Raw genomic sequence first — 12225 nt, 5'->3', positions numbered from 1 at the left:
ATCCCCACAAACCACTGAGAAGAGGTTGGCTACATCCTTCTGTCCCCCACCCCTCAGATATTTATATACCCTGAGGAGATCCCCTCTAAGTCTTCTCTTCTCCAGGCTGAACAGATGCAGGTCTCTCAGCCTTTCTTCATAGGGCTCCAGGCCCCGTATTATCTTTGTGGCCCTCCGCTGGACTCTTTCCAGATCCCTCTTTCTTGTACCAGGGAGCCCAGAACTGGACACAGTACTCCAGGTGAGGTCTGACTAGGGCGGAGTAGATCACCTCCCTTGACCTGCTGGCCACGCTCCTTTTAATGCACGCCAGGATCCCATTAGCCCTCTTGGCCACAAGGGCACAGTGCTGGCTTATGGTCAACCTGTCATCCACCAGGACCCCTAGGTCCTTATCCTCAGAGCTCCTCTCCAGCAGGTCATCCCCCAGCCTGTACTGGTACTTCAGGTTGTTCTTTCCCAGGTGCAGGACTCTACACTTGCTCTTATTAAATCTCATTTGGTTTCTTCCTACCCATCTCTCCAGCCTGTCCAGGTCTCGCTGAATGGCAGCACAGCCTTCTGGCGTGTCAGCCACTCCTCCCAGCTTTGTGTCATCAGCATATTTGCTGAGGGCAGACACTATTCCCTCATCAAGGTTGTCGATGAAGATGTTGAACAAGACCGGACCCAGCACCGACCCCTGGGGAACACCGCTAGTCACAGGCCTCCAGCCAGACTCTGCTCCGCTGATCACCACCCTCTGAGCTTGGCCAGTCAGCCTGTTCTCAACCCACCTTGCCGTCCACTCATCTATCCCACACTTTCTCAACTTTGCTAGTGGGATATCATGGGAGACAGTATAGAAAGCCTTGCTAAAGTCAAGGTAGATGACATCCACCGCTCTCCCCACATCTACCCAGCTGGTGATGCCATCATAGAAGGCAATGAGCTTGGTCGAGCATGGCTTCCCCTTGGTGAATCCATGCTGACTACTCCTCATAACCTTCTTCTCTTCCAATTGCTTGGAGATGGCATCCAGAACACACTGCTCCAATATCTTTCCAGGGACAGAGGTGAGACTGACTGGCCTGTAGTTTCCTGGATCCTCCTTCCTGCCCTTCTTGAAGATCAGAGTGACATTGGCTATCCTCCAATCTTCAGGCACCTCACCCATTCTCCAGGACCTTTCAAAGATGATAGAGAGTGGTTCGGCAATCACATCTGCCAGCTCCCTTAGCACACGTGGATGCATCTCATTGGGACCCATGGATTTGTGTGCGTTGAGCCCACTCAGATGCTCCCGAGTCACTCCCACGTCCACCAGGGGGGAGCCTTCCATTTCCCAGACCCTTTGTCCTATTGCCAGGGGCGAGGAGTTCTGGAGGAGAGTCCTTGAAGCAAAGACTGAAGCAAAGAAAGCATTCAGTATCTCTGCCTTCTCAACGTCTCCTGTGACCAGGACACCCCCCTCATTCAGCAAGGGACCCACATTATCCCTAGTTTTCCTCTTGCTGTTTACATACTTGAAAAAAAAAACTTCTTATTATCCTTTATCTCTTTCGCAAGCCTCATCTCTAGGTGGGCTTTAGCCTTCGTCATCACGTCCCTGCAGGCCCTGACAACACATCTATACTCCTCCCAAGAGGACAGGCCCTTTTTCCACATTTCATAGACCATCCTCTTCCTTTTGATCTTATTGATGTGCTCCTTGCTCATCCACGTGGGTTTCCTGCCTCCCTTCCCCAATTTCCTATTCTTCGGGATGCACTGATCCTGAGCATGGAAGAAGTGCTGCTTAAATGTAGCCCAGCTCTCACAAGTGTCCTTGCCTTCTAGCAACCTAGCCCATGAGATGCTCCCAAACAGGTCCCAGAAGAGGTCGAAGTTGGCTCTTCGAAAGTCCAGTGTAGCAATCCTGCTTTTAGCCTTACTTCCTTTGCCTAGTTCCATCAGGAACTCCACCATCTCATGGTCGCTGCATGCCAAGCTGTCCCCAACCTTCACATCCCTAACAAGGCCATCCAATTTGGTAAGAACGAGGTCCAGGAGCACCCCCCCCCACCTCGTTGGCTCCTCCACCGCTGTCCTGGTTTCAGGTAGAACAGAGTTAATTTTCTTCCTAGTAGCTGGTAGAATGCTATGTTTTGGCTTAGGATGAGAAGAGTGCTGATAACACCCCGATGTTTTCATTGTTGCAGAGCAGTGCTTATACTAAGCCAAGGACATCTCAGCTTCTTGCTCTGTTCTGCCAACGGGCAGGCTGGGGCTGCAGTAAGAGCTGGGAGGGGACAGACCCAGGACAGGTGACCCAAACAAGCCAAAGGGGTATTCCATACAATCTGACATCATGCTAAACAATATATAGGGGTGGCTAGCCGGGGGAGGGGCACCGGACTGCTCGGGGTTAGACTGGGCATCGGTCAGCGGATGGTGAGCAATTGCATTGTGCATCACTTGTTTGTACATATTATTAGTAGTAGTACTATTATCATCATTGTATTATTATTATTATTATTATTATTATTATTATTATTATTATTATTATTATTATTATTATTATTATTATTATTATTATTTTCCTGTCTTATTAAACTGTCTTTATCTCAACTCACAGGCTTCACTTTCCATTTCCCTCCCCCGTCCCAGAGAGGGAGGGGGGAGGTTGAGCGAACGGCTGCGTGGTGTTTAGCTGCCAGCCCGGTTAAACCACGACAACCACCTGCATCAGAAAATTGTCTTCAACGCATTGTAGGAACTGTTTGGACTGCTCGTGCCTGGACGAGTTGCTTACCCAGCAGATGTCTGGGTAATTGAAATCCCCATGAGGACCAGCGCTCGTGATCGTGAAGCTACTAGCAGCTGCTCATAGAAGGCCTCATCAACTTCCTCCTCCTGATCTGGAGACCTGTAGTAGACCCCCACCACCGTGTCTCCCATACCAGGTCACCCCTTAATTCTTACCCACAAGCTCTCCACTTGTCCTTCACCCTCCCCCAGCTGGAGCTGGGTACACTCTAATTGCTCCTTCACATAAAGGGCAACTCCACCCCCTCGCTTCCCCGGCCTATCTTTCCTAAAGAGGACATAGCCCTCAATGACAGCATTCCAGTTATGTGAGCTGTCCCACCACGTCTCAGTGATCGCAATGAGATTGTGGCCCTGCGACCGAACACAGATCTCAAGCTCATCCTGTTTATTTCCCATGCTCCATGTGTTGTTGTACAGGCACTTTAGGGAAGCAGCAGGTGGAGTAACCCCTGGGGGGATGCAAGAAGAAGATACTGGCCAGGGGATCAGGAATGCTACCTTCTCTGAGGAGCCCTCAGACAATCCTATGGGAGAGCGCAGAACTTTTTCCCTGTCTTCAACAGTGACAGTAGTGATGACTTCCCCCAGCCCTTCTCTGTCACATTTAGCTCCCCTCCCTTCCCCCATCAAACCTAGTTTAAAACCCTGGTAATCAGCCCAGACAGCTTGCTCCCCAACACACTTGCACCGCACTTGCTCAGTTGGTGTCTGTCTGTAGCCCACATACCCAGCCTCTCAAAGGGCAGCCCAAGATCAAAATACCCAAATCCCTGGTCCAGACACCACCCCCTCAGCCTGTCATTTACCTGTCCTGTTCTGCTCCTTCTATCTGCATCCCAGTCACCCAGCGGGAGGACAGAGGAGAACACTACCTTCACCCCTTATCCCCTCAACAACCTCCCCAGGGATGCAAAGTCCTTTTTAATATTCTTCATTTTTCTAATAGCAGCTTCCCGGGATCCAACCTGAATGACTACAAGAGGATAGTAGTCTTCCGGTTTAATGAGTCATGGCAGAGCCTTCCCAATGTCTCTGACACGTGCCCCAGGAAGACAGCACAAGAAGACTGGCCTGGCTGAACAGAGAATTGTGGCTTGAGCTTAGGAGAAAAAAGAGGGTTTACAATCTTTGGAAAAGAGGGCGGGCCATTCGGGAGGACTATAAGGATGTTGTGAGGTAGTGCAGGGATAAAATTAGAAAGGCCAAAGCTCATCTGGAGCTCAATCTGGCTACTGTCGTCAAAGACAACAAAAAATGTTTTAACAAATACATCAGTGCTAAATGGAAGACTAAGGAGAATCTCCAGCCTTTGCTGGATGCGGGGGGGAACTTAAATACAAAAGATGAGGAAACGGTGGAGGTGCTTAATGCCTTCTTTGCCTCAGTCTTTAGCGGGAAAACCAGTTGCTCTCTGGATACCCAGTACCCTGAACTGGTGTAAGGGGATGGGGAGCAGAATGTGGCCTTCACTGTCCATGAGGAAATGGTTGGCGACCTGCTATGGCACTTGGATGTGTGCAAGTCGATGGGGCCAGATGGGATCCACCCGAGGATACTGAGAGAACTGGCCGAGGAGCTGGCCAAGCTGCTTTCCATCATTTATCAACAGTCCTGGCTATTGGGGGAAGTCCCAGCCGACTGGCGGCTAGCAAACCACCCACCTGCAAGAAGAGCCAGAGGGCATAGCCGGGAAACTATAGGCCTGTCAGTTTGACCTCAGTGCCAGGGAAGCTCATGGAACAGATTATCTTGAGTGTCGTCACGTGGCACTTACAGGGCAACCAGGTGATGAGACCCAGTCAGCATGGGTTTATGAAAGGCAGGTCCTGCTTGATGAACCTGATCTCCTTCTATGACAAAATGATGTGCTTGGTGGATGAGGGAAAGGCTGGGGATGTGGTCGACCTTGACTTCAGCAAGGCTTTTAACACCGTTTCCCACAGCATTCTCCTCAAGAAACTGGCTGCTCATGGCTTGGACTGGTGTACGCTTTGTTGGGTTAATAACTGGCTGGATAGCTGGGCCCAAAGAGTCGCGGTGAATGGAGTCAAATCCAGCTGGAGGCTGGTCACTAGTGGTGTTCCCCAGGTCTCGGTACTGGGGCCGGTTCTCTTTAATATCTTTATTGATGATCTGGATGAGGGGATCAAGTGCACCCTCAGTAATTTTGCAGATGACACCAAGTTAGGTGTGTGTGCTGATCTTCTCGAGGGTAGGAAGGCTCTGCAGGACGATCTGGATAGGCTGGACCGATGGGCTGAGGTCAATTGTGTGAAGTTCAACAAGGCCAAGTGCCAGGTCCTGCACGTGGGGCACAATAACCCGAAGCAGAGCTACAGGCTGGGAGATGAGTGGTTGGAAAGCTGCCAGGCGGAGAAGGACCTGGGAGTATTGGTTGATAGTCGGCAGAATATGAGCCAACAGTGTGCTCGGGTGACCAAGAAAGCTGACAGCATCCTGGCTTGCATAAGAAGTAGTGTGGCCAGCAGGTCTAGGGAAGCGATTGTCCCCCTGTACTCGGCTCTGGTGAGGCTGCACCTCGAGTACTATGTTCAGTTTTGGGCCCCTTGCTACAAGAAGGACATCGAGGTGCTCAAGTGAGTCCAGAGAAGGGCAATGAAGCTGATGAGGGTTCTGGAGAACACGTCTTATGGGGAGCAGCTGAGGGAGCTGGGTTTGTTCAGCCTGGAGAAAATGAGGCTCAGGGGCGACCTTATTGCTTTTTATAAGTACATTAAGGGAGGCTGTAGAGAACTGGGGGTTGGTCTGTTCTCCCACGTGCCTGGTGGCAGGACGAGGGGGAATGGGCTTAAGTTGCGCCAGGGGAGTTTTAGGTTGGATGTTAGAAAGAACTTCTTTACCAAAAGGGTTGTTAGACGTTGGAACAAGCTGCCCAGGGAAGTGGTGGAGTCACCATCCCTGGAAGTCTTTAAAAGATGTTCAGATGTTGAACTTAGCAATATGTTTTAGTGGAGGACTTATTAGTGTTAGGTCAGAGTTTGGACTTGATGACTTGAGGTCTCTTTCAACCTAGATAATTCTGTGATTCTGTGATATGAATAATGATTTATGACAAAATGGTAGAAATGTTGAGTTAAATTAACAGTGTGCAATTTCTAGCCATTGACTGGTTATTCATACTTAAAAGTACAAGTATAGATTTGGGAATTATTTGATTGAATACTTGGGGATTAGAATATGCATATGTTTTAGTCTCAGGATGGGTTAATATGACCCTCACATTGTATTAATGTACATGTGAATCTAAGTGTTCATTAATGAATCTGCAAGATATTGCAAAATTAATGAGGAAAAAAAATCTGGAAACACATTATCTATTTTTTAAAGTTCCAGAATCTTTTGAGCCAACGGGTACCTTGTTTTAGGTAATATAGAAATTGCACTCTATTTCATTGACTATCATCTTCCTCCATTGTAAACTTTTTTTTTTTTTTTCAGATTAAGATACTGTACTTTTCCAACTTCACATGTAACTGCTGACAGCTTTCAAATTTGCTGTTCCTTATGACACTAATGGGTAACAGAAGATAAGTATGGGTAGTTTCTTTTCAAGCTAGTGCCAACTTACTTTTTTTTTGTCAGATTTCAAAACACTTGTGAACAACTCTTTTTTTTTTTTTTTTTTTTTTTTTTTTTTTTTTTCTTTTAAGGATTTGTACAGACTCTAATTCATTGACACAGATTCCCAAACTGTGGAAAGTTAGGAACTGTCAAATAATAAAGATTAAATTCAACAGTATTGTGTAAAAACATTTTAAATTCCACAAGTTTCAGAAGTCTGATACTTCAAACCTATTGACAGTTTTGACAAGAGAGAAAGAGAGAAAGAGAGAAAGAAAGAGAGAAAGAAAGAGAGGAAGAGAGAAAGAGAGAGAGAAAGAATGAGAGGAAGAGAGAGAGAAAGGAAAGAAGGAAGGAAGGAAGGAAGGAAGGAAGGAAGGAAGGAAGGAAGGAAGGAAGGAAGGAAGGAAGGAAGGGAGGGAGGGAGGGAGGGAGGAAGGAAAAAGAAAGAAAGAAAGAAAGAAAGAAAGAAAGAAAGAAAGAAAGAAAGAAAGAAAGAAAGAAAGAAAGAAAGAAAGAAAGAAAGAAAGAAAGAAAGAAAGAAAGAAAGAAAGAAAGAAAGAAAGAAAGAAAGAAAGAAAAAGAAAGAAAGAGAAAAATTAGAAAGAAAGAAAGAAAGAAAGAAAGAAAGAAAGAAAGAAAGAAAGAAAGAGAAAGAAAGAAAGAAAGAAAGAGAAAGAAAGAAAGAAAGAAAGAAAGAAAGAAAGAAAGAAAGAAAGAAAGAAAGAAAGAAAGAAAGAAAGAAAGAAAGAAAGAAAGAAAGAAAGAAAGAAAGAGAAAGAAAGAAAGGAAGGAAAGAAACAAAAGATTATTTTATGACCATTTTGTTTTTAGCTTACTGAAAAAGTCTGCCATTCTCAAAAGCATTCAAACTTCTAAAGGCAAACAAATTTTCACAAATGTGAGAAGACTGAGTGCTTGTGAAGTTATTAGGCCAAGTAAGTTATTAGGCCAAGTGATCACTGTGACAAAAGAAGATCATGACAGATTTTCCTTAAAGTACTTAAAATAATCATGGTCCTTTAGCCATTCACAAATGATCTGAGACAAGAGTATTAAGTATTAATAAGCATATTCATTCCTCCTGAGAAAATAGCACTTCACACATATTGACATAATATTTTAGAAGTTGGATATATTTTAGAATCATCACTTTTCTATGACATTCATCAGAGGAGACACAAAAAAAATTACCTCGAATTTAACCATGATGAAGGCAAGCAGCATGAAAGAATGTTGGTTATACCCGCATTGATTGCATGAATGTTGATGGGAACTGTGCTGTGCTTTGTAAGACTGATATGGATAATAAGAAAGCACTGTTTTTGCTTTCTAAATTTTTAGAATGTTCTATGTACTTGGCAAGAGGGTTAGAGAGGATTTATACGTGAAAGAGGGAATCTTAACAGTGTTTGTGGGGACTTAAGTGTCAGTGGCACTGCTCTTATAGATAATCTTAAAATCTAATAGTAATTATTATTTTTTTTTCCATCCTATTGGTTTGTGCACCCTCCTAACCTTTGGAAAAGTTTACTTTTACCTACTGTTGTAATATATACTGCAGTTATATTTGCTATAATGCTTTTATTCTGCAGTCTTGTTACTGCTATTAATGTGAATCCCACTTTTGTACACAGAAGGTGGAGGCATATTTCTTGCTTGAAATTTTACAACCATGGCTGTACCCACATTTCTCTGCCTCAGTCTTACGCTGTCATGCTCAGCTGAGGGGGAGATAACTCTTCATATGTTAGCTGGTCACAAAAAGCTCACACTTTTTGTTTCCAGGCTCCACATCTTTGCTAATCCATCTACTGCATCATGTTCAGAGCATAGACAGTTGCTACAGTGATTTGTATAAAAGTCAAAAATTGTATGCTGCAAAACTAAGCAGGCTTTAATTCCCACAGCATCATAATGTTGCAGTGTTGTATGCTAATGATTTATATAGATCTTCTGAGCAAGAGAAACAGAAATCCAACATTAAAAATAGTTACGTTACAATTTTCTGCATCATTTTAGTTGCAACATTTTCTTACTAAAAGCTGACAAACTATTCTAGCATTAGATACTATGTTTTGGGAAGCAATTCTCTGAATATTTTACATATTAAGTATATTAATTTTAAATACTTTGAATAAATACATAAAATATATATCTCAATCATACATGACAACAAGCAATTTTTAGAAAAAGGAAAATAAAGCGATTTTATTTTTTATTGGTTTTTAATTTCTCTTTTACAGCAGAAAGTGAATCAGTTATGGTCACTGATACTGCACTAAAATTACTACAAGTATTTTTCTCAAGTGTACTTAGTGTTTTTACATTTGTTTAAATTTCTGCATATTTCTTTTGATATAACAAATTCACTGTCTATATATGAATATAACTTTTGTATCTTGTACATCTCTTTTGTATGTATAGAAAAAGTCCATTAAATTTTAAAATTAGATATCATCTTCTAACTGTGATAAGACTATACAGTAGCTGAGCTGTCCATTGTAGTCAGAATAATAAAGTATCTTATAAAAACTGTGGGAAAAAAAAAAAAAAAAAAAGACTTTAACTTCTATTTCATTGTAACCGAATTATTTTGAAGAAAATGCCTCCTCCTCCACCCTTGTTACCACAGTGGCAAAAATTTACTGAGGACACAATTTAAGAACTTAAATCCTCTGAGGATTTTCTGGCATTCTTACAGTGCTGCTCATCCAAATAACGTAGATTTGAAAAATATCTGTCCACTAAAATATTGCAAAACTGAAGAAACTGTAGAATTGTGTTAGAATGGGAATATCTTTTTCAAATCTTGGTAACATCTTCCCAGATATGTCCAGTTATCTCCAAGTCATTATTCTAGATAAGAATGTATCACTTAGCAGGCAACATTCACACACATAAGAGTTTGTACTATGAACAAAGAGAGGGGTATTAGAAGGTGAAGGGAAGTGTCATATAAATTATCTTTTCTGAGCAGTTTCTGTATGCAAAACTTCTTTGCACCAGAGCTTGATTTGTTCTTTGCTATCAACAGCATATAATTCCCTAGAAATACCCTGAAGTACATTACAGTTTTTATTTCATTTTAGGTGAATTTCTTTCATTACAAACGAATTCTTCTCAGACAATTTCCTTCTTATTCATGTCACAGTGCAACTCGTATTTTGTATGTTTCTCGTTCTCTAAGTTGATTAGATAACACACATACACACACAATTTTTTTTTTTTTTCCTTTTTCTCCTTTCTTTGTTCTTTGAAGGAGTACACAGGACATACAGTGTTGCAGAAACCAGGTAAAGAGCTTTAATTCCACACAGTGAAACCTATAATATCTAATTGTGCTTTTGATTAATGAGATTAATTTAGTATCTCCTTCTCAACTGTCCTTTGGAAGTTCTCTTAGTTTCTTCAGGCAAAATAATATATAAAAGTGGCACATGTAGTGATGAGGTTACGTTAAAACTTGATTGTTTTAAGACTCCATATTTTGACACTCCATCACCAATTCCAACCACCATACTCAGCTGCCATGTGAGAGCTCAGAATGACATTACCCTCTGATGATGATGTTGCTGGCAACTACAGAAAGCCTCTCTTTTAATATATTTTTAGTTATTATTTTCTTCTCCATCAGGTGTACAACAGCTATTTAATTTCACAGTCATTTCCACATGAATTTTAAAAATACAATTATTTATTTGTCTCAAAACTAAAATAAACAATGTCATCTTTTAATCATGGTCATGCAATATTTCAGTAAACACACTATTTTTCAAACACTAAACCATAATTAAAATAATATCCTTTTTATTAGAGTAAGTCAATGTATTTTAACCTAAAAATCTTGAACTCAGTCAAAATGAACAACTGTCATGGTTTATACATGCTTTAAGACTTTCCCACTTACTCTAAGATCTATTTGAATGTATTTTTATGTTTTTTGTTTTTTGTTTTTTTTTTTCATATCATATCTATTATAATTTTTTCTATATATGGCATATGTTTATATATGTTGGATACTTGTTTTCCCTAAAATAAGTTTTTATGAAACTTCCACAATTGTATTGTATTATTTCAATGGTCAACAATTGCTCACTGAAGGCCTGCATAAATCCCTGTAGCTTGAAGCCTCCACTTTCATCCTGTCATCACACTGTCAAGATCTTTGTTGTCATTCCACACCAGTGTAATGGTTCTCTGTAGAACCATATCTTCTGTAGAACCTGTTTATTACAGAACTGTTCCCATAAATAAAATTTAAACAAACAAACAAACAAACAAACTAATAAGCAGGTGTCTTATCACCATGAGTAGTACTAAATTTTAAAATGTAGGTGGTTCTTCCTCTGCCCCTCACTTGGCTGAACTAAAGTGGAATACTTACATCTAGTTAGGAAAATTTTCAGAGTTTCCTCAAGTGTAAGCTATGAAGTTTGGTAATGTAATGAAAGAAATATCTGAGAAGGAGTCACAATAAAGAATTTTAACAGAGCTGAAGATATAAACAGATGAATTTGAAGATAAATTCTTCAAGATCCATTCAGTAGAAAAATACATAAAAGTCCACATAAAAATACAGGTTGAGACTCTCCGTGATTTAATACCACCTTGATGTTAGACTGGAGCAGTAAATGATCATTCTTTTGTCTTCATCAGAAGTCAAAATTAAATAAATATATATATATATTTTTCTCATATATTTGTATTGCTTTTCTTCAATAAAACAGGTCATACGCTCCATTTAATGACAAGGTTGTGCAATAAAAAAATCAGCAAAGGCTTAAAGACAAATAAACAAAAAATCTTCCCCTAAGGAGAACAAGTCACCAGGAGTGTGGAGACTATGACACAAAAACAGGGAATGGCACATCAGCCAGGGTATTCATGTCAGCACTTTGAGCGGGAGGGTGGATGGTGTGCCATTTTCTGCTACTCTGGGGTCAACAAGAAGCAGCCTTAAGCTGAAATAAAAATAGTGGTCATCCACTGCAACAGCCAGGAGGGTCTAGACAGAGGGGCCACAACACCCCTTGACAGATTCCTACAGCCAAACAGGCCTCATGAGGACCAAAAGAGCAGCCCAGACCCTCAGACACAGGGCATTTCAGAATGTGGAAGTCCCCCTAGGGCCTGAAGGCAAGGGTGTGTGTCATGGATGCAAGTGCACCCAGTTATATGACTAGCTTGCATGAGGTGGCAGTCTTGACTGACTCATGAGACGAGGGAGGCTGGACCCTCGTCTCTGAAGGAGGAATACCCCTCTTCCTTAAAAGTATCCCTGAGCAACAGATTTGTTGCTCTGTGGTTGGAAAACAAACAAACAAACAAAACCACTTCATTGAGGTTTGCTGCCTGCTGAGGTCCCACATCTGTGATATCTCAAAGAAGCTACCACGCCTTGACTACCATTCATTCCTACTGTCATGGTTTCAGCTAGGATAGAGTTAATTTTCCTCCTAGTAGCTAGTAAGGTGTTGTGTTTTGAATTTAGGATGAGAATGTTGACAGCATGCTGATATTTTAGTTATTGCAGATCAGTGCTCACACTAGGCCAAGTACTCTTCAGCTTCTCATACAACCCTGTCAGCGAGGAGGTAAGCAAGGAGGCTGGGGTACACAAGAAGCTGGGAGTGGACAGATGGGACAGATGTTCACTCACTCCTCTCCACTGGGATAGCGGAGAAAACTGGGGAGGGGGGGAGAAAGGTAAAACTTGTGGATTGACATAGGACAGTTTATTAGGACAGAAAAGGAAGGAAAATAATAGTAATAAAAATAATAATAAAAATAATAATAATAACAATATACACAAACCAAATTAAGCACAATGCAGTTTCTCACCACTTGCTG

Source organism: Netta rufina (assembly GCF_964035555.1).
Source record: "Netta rufina genome assembly, chromosome: 1".
Lineage (NCBI taxonomy): Eukaryota > Metazoa > Chordata > Aves > Anseriformes > Anatidae > Netta > Netta rufina.
The sequence above is the reverse complement of the archived record's forward strand: the minus strand, read 5'-3'. Positions refer to the sequence as shown.